This window comes from Physeter macrocephalus, chromosome 13 (assembly GCF_002837175.3).
Source record: "Physeter macrocephalus isolate SW-GA chromosome 13, ASM283717v5, whole genome shotgun sequence".
NCBI classification, from domain to species: Eukaryota; Metazoa; Chordata; class Mammalia; order Artiodactyla; family Physeteridae; genus Physeter; species Physeter macrocephalus.
Genome location: NC_041226.1, coordinates 86,102,617 through 86,108,346, shown reverse-complemented (window position 1 = coordinate 86,108,346; position 5,730 = coordinate 86,102,617).

The window sequence follows — 5,730 nt, the reverse complement described above, 5'->3', positions numbered from 1 at the left end:
CTACTTAGAGCTATAGGCACTGTGTGAGCTGCTATGGGTCCTACAAAAATGTGCACGATTGATTCTTCCCTCCAAAGAGTTTGTAACTTAGGGAGTCAAAGTTAAATCATATAATGCAAGTATAAATAACAACAAATTTTAGTAACACAAGGGATGTTCACATCCTGCCCCCTGCTCGCTATTCTTGGCCCAAGATGGAGTACAAAGAAGTAACACAAAACGAACTCAGTTTTCCCTCCTGTTTCCCTCAGATAAATAATCCAGTGATGGGAACAGGGTTTGGAAGAGGTGGAGGGAGAAGGAAAGGTAATTGACGTTGCAGAGATTCCTGTTCGCATCTGCCGGCACACTCTGGAGGGCTCGCTGTTCTGTAACTGAGAGCTGGCCCTGGGTGGCGGCCAAATTTCCAGAGTCCTCAGTTCCAGCTCTCTAGGGGTCAAAGGCAAAGCCAAAGATTGACAAATTTGTCTCTCTTTTCGAGCTGATGAATGGCTGCTCTGAGCCAGAGCCGCACTGCTCAGCTCTTGTGGCAGCTGCATCGTCAGGCAAAACTGGCCCTTGGCCCCAGACCACCTCCCCCCCACTCCCAAAGCCATCCCCAATCCTTCTAGGCTTCTGAGTCAGTCTTTTAGGTCCAAAAGTCTGGGTGCAAAGCAGAAAATCAGTCTGAATAGTAGGCCCAGTCAGGGGTTCGTGAGAGTGGAACCAAATATATTCAATAAATCATGACATATCAAATGACGAGACACTTTCAAACAATAAAGTACTTTATAGGGACTTCCCTGGTGGCGCAGTGGTTAAGAATCCACCTTCCAATGCAGGGGACACAGGCTTGATCCCTGGTCAGGGAACTAGATCCCACACGCATGCCACAACGAAGGAGCCAGTGAGTCGCAGCTAAGGAGCACACGTGCCACAACTTAAGAAGCTGGTGAGCCGCAGCTAAGGAGCCTGCCTGCCGCAGCTAAGACCCAGCACAACCAAATAAATAAATAAAGTAAATAATAATAATAATTTTTTAAAAAGTACTTTATAAATGGACATTGCTGTTAATAAGGGTCATGGAGCTTATTTAATAAAGGTTATTCATCAAAGGTGCTTATAGCTATAATAGAACACATGCAAGGTAATGAAAGCAAACAAATTTCTACAGCTTTGTTCTTCCTACCTTACAGCCTTCTCTCATGCTGCTCTTTTTGTCTAGAAAATGCTCTCTCCCTCCTCTCTACTTGGCTAATTCCTAGTCATCTTTCACTTCTCAGTTTAACTGCCACTTCTACGGGAAACCCTTCCCTGACACACACACCCCTCCCCATTAGGGCCAGTTCCCTGTACTGGTCAGGATGCTTGATTTCACTGTCAGAAACCCAGTTCAGCTTGGTTAGGGCAAAAAGGGAGTTTGTTGGACATCATAACTAGCAAACCAGGGTTACAGCCAGGACCAACAGCTACCTCTAGGCTCTGAAACTACGACATTACTCCTCTGGGTTGGCTCTATTCCCAACTGATCTCTCTCTGTGCAGTGGCTGAGTTGGGTACCAGCTGACTCTCCTTAGCCTAGTTTGAGTCACATGCCTGTCCCTGAGCCAATGACTGCAGGCGGGGGGTGGGGGAGTAGGGTGCATAAATCGGCCAGGCCTGGGAATTGCACCAAATGCAAGAAAGCTGAGGAGTGGATGCCACAGAACCAGCAACGGGGAGTGGGGACAGGTGACGCTCAAAGCAATATCTGGGGAAGAGATGCTGATGAGGCAAAATCCATGGACATTCATCTCGGCATCTTGGAGGGTTAAGAGCCTTGCAGAATCCTATATGTCTCCTTGATAGCACACACCTCCATACAGTTCTTCAATTTCTTGTATCTGTTTAATGTCTGTCCCCTTCAGGACACTGTGAGCTCCTGCAAGCAGGGACTGTCTCATTTGTACCCATGGGATTTTAATTTATGGAGGTGACTGAGTGACAACGAGGAGAGGCCGATGCCGTTGAGAGGAGAATTGACTACTTACATTTCCTGAGAGAAGGGGGCACACCATACCATGCAGGGCCACATGGGGAGCGCCAGGGCGGTCAGGAGGCAGAAGCGGGAGTGAGAGGGAAGCTTAGGACAGAGTCTTTACTGGGTTTTTTTTCAGGAAAGGCAAGGCAGGGCAGGGTAAACAGTGTAGGATTGACTAGTGTGAATAATTCCAGTGGGCTCTGGACAAAGGGGTGCACTCTAGTTGCCTGGCCCTGGGATAACTTAGGGCAGAGGAAATATTGGTGTGGTGTGTGAGAGTTACATAACAGATACAAGAAATTAGAGAGCCATATGAAGGCAGGCATGTCCTCTCATAAGGTGACCAGGGATGGGTCGGTTTGCATATGAAAGGTGTGCTCCCTCTCCTGTCTCTAAGAATTGGCTAGACTCTCCCAAGCCAGCAAGACTTTTAAGATGTCAAAACTTCATGAGACAGACATGGAAAACAAACTTATGGTTACCAAAGGGGACAGGGAGAGGGAGGGATAAATTAGGAGTTTTGGATTAACATATATACACTACTATATATAAAATAAATAACCAACAAGGACCTACTGTATAGCCCAGGGAACTATACTCAATATAGTTGTGTGTGTGTGTGCGCATAGCTGAATCACTTTGCTGCACATCTGAAACTAACACAACATTGTAAATCACCTATACTTCAATTAAAAATAAATAAATAAATATAAAAATAAAATTTCAATGTAAAAAAAAAAACACATCATAAGATACAGAAAATGAAAAACATTATTAGTACTAGGACCATGTCTGGTTTATGTACGTGGCAGCAACACAGGGAAGGAACTCAATCAGTACCTGCAAGGGTGCTTCTGGGCCCTCTTCCAACAGTCCAGGGAAGGATGAACCAGATGACCACTACACAGCTCTGCAGAATCCACGGTGGAAGGGACAGCAAGGTGGCCAGGAGCCTGCTAAGAGAGCCTTTTTAAGACGGGGTTTTTGGGGCTTCCCTGGTGGCACAGTGGTTAAGAATCCCCCTGCCAATGCAGGGGACACTGGTTTGATCCCTGGCCCAGGAAGCTCCCACATGCCGCGGAGCAACTAAGCCTGTGCGCCACAACTACTGAGCCTGCACTCTAGAGCCCGCGAGCCACAACTACTGAGCCCATGTGCCACAACTACTGAAGCCCGCGTGCCTAGAGCCCGTGCTGCGCAACAAGAGAAGGCGCGACAATGAGAAGCCCGCGCACCGCAACCAAGAGTAGCCCCCGCTCGCCACAACTAGAGAAAGCCCGCGTGCAGCAATGAAGACCCAACACAGCCAAAAATAAATAAATACATAAAAACAGCCAAAGGAGACTGGTGGCTCCAGGGCTCATCTCAAATTGGACTGTTGACAATCACTTCACACGTACCTGCCTGAACTCCCCAACCACATCGTCAGTTCCCTGAGGACAGAGATGATCTCTTCACTATATCATTATTGCAGATCAGAAGGGGAGGTGGAGTCCATTAATAATAGCAGCAATGGTAATGAGGGCTGCTTGCGGCTGGTCACTGCTTCAACCCTCACAGTAATCCTGGGAGGGTGGGATCTAGATCAGGGAGTATTTGTTTGGTCACATGTTACAGATACCAATTTAATAATGGCTCGGCAAAAAGAAGAATTTATTAGAAGGCACGCGGGTGTCTCACAGGTAGAACCGAAGGGCAGGAAGTGCAATACCTCACCGGCACCTGAACTGCCCACATGGCCCCTTATCCACACCCCCCCAGGTCCCTTCCTCTCCCTCCTCAGCTAACAGACCAGACCCATGAAGGATGCTCATTCCTAAACCTGAGTTCCAAGAGAGATGATCTGATTGGCCCAGCTCCAGTCAGAGGCTCACCCCCGGTCCAATCGGGGCTGGCCAGGTGGATTGGGTTACACAGTCCAAACAGCTGCTAGGGTCTAACCCTCCTGGTCTGGTGAAGGAGGGCAGCCACGTCCATCTTCTCCACTCCCTTGGCTGAGTGGGTTACACAGAGACACACTTCTAGTAAGTAGTCAGTCTGCTTCACGCTCTTTTTTTTTTTTTAACTTTATTCCCCCCAGGCTCATGTTTTAACCACTGTGCTACAACTTCCCTAACCCAGACTTCTCTTTAGGTACCCCACAGTATTTTACATGATGCTCCGTATTTGTTCAGTTCCGTTCCGTTCCATTCACATAGATTGCGTGTGTCCTCAGCGTACTAGCCTCATGAGAAAAACAAAGACAAACAAGACCTGGTTCCTGGTCTCCAGGAGCTCCACGGGAATTGGGGGTGGAACTCTCAGTCCCCGACAAACTCTTCTATGAGACTGGCTACGATGAACATTCCGGCGGGGGGTGCCCACCACGTTGTCTGGGTGTGAGAGTATTCATCCCGATTCGGAGCATCAGGAAAGTCCAAAGAGAGGAGACAAATGTTTCAGTGACTTTAGATGACATTAGTGATTTTGTTTTCACTGAGATTTTGCTCATTATTCACTCCTGTGAGCATGAGTTCCCCCACACTCCCCCAGGCCCCCGAATGGTTTAATCCCCGATCTGGCTGCCGTGCTCAGGAGACTGGGGAAGTGGCCACATACATCCTCAGAAAGGTGGGGACAGATGTCTGGGTCATCACTCCATGATCTAAATGTGGCATCTCCCAGATTGATCCCAGCACAGCAGGCAGTACATTGGCTTCACAGTACTTTGGCCTTTTCTCGGGCAAGTTAGCAGACTTCTTGCACTGGGTGCTCGAAAGCTGGTATGAAACACACGCATTTTCAATCCTGACACATAAGGTAACCACAGCCTTGAGGATCCGATTAAAATGGGATGGTTGAGCCCATAGCTGAAGCCCGCCAGTGTGCGAGGCCTGGGTGCTGTCATTTTCTTTCTTTTTTTAAAAAATATTTATTTTATTTATTTTTGGCTGTGTTGGGTCTTCGTTGCTGCACACAGGCTTTCTCTAGTTGCGGCGAGTGGGGGCTACTCTTCTTTGCGGTGCACAGGCTTCTCATTGCGGTGGCTTCTCTTGTTGTGGAGCATGGGGTCTACATGCACGGGCTTCAGTAGTTGTGGCACGCAGGCTCAGTAGTCGTGGTTCATGGGCTCTAGAGCGCAGGCTCAGTAGTTGTGGCGCACGGGCTTAGTTGCTCCGCAGCATGTGGGATCTTCCCGGACCAGGGCTTGAACCCTTGTCCCCTGCATTGGCAGGCGGATTCTTAACCACTGCGCCACCAGGGAAGCCGTGCTGTCATTTTCTTAAACAGTTCAGCAAACGTTACAGATGGCCTGCTGAAGGAGGAAATTATGCAAGAAATGTAGTAAATGGCGATTAGCAAATAGCAGAAGCACACAAAACACACATCTCTCCTGCCCCCTAGTGAACATTTAAAATTCTAAACTCAGTTGGCTCAAAGCCATTTTCTTAAAAACATCTCCCTCCCTGTGTCCTCAAGTCCATTCTTTATGTCTGCATCTTTATTCCTGCCCTACCCATAGGTTCTTTAGAACCTTTTTTTTTTTCGATTCCATATATATGTGTTAGCATACGGCATACGGTATTTGTTTTTCTCTTTCTGACTTACTTCACTCTGTATGACAGTCTCTAGGTCCATCCACCTCACTACAAATAACTCAGTTTTGTTCCTTTTTATGGCTGAGTAATATTCCATTGTATATATGTGCCACATCTTCTTTATCCATTCATCTGTTGATGGACACTTAGGTT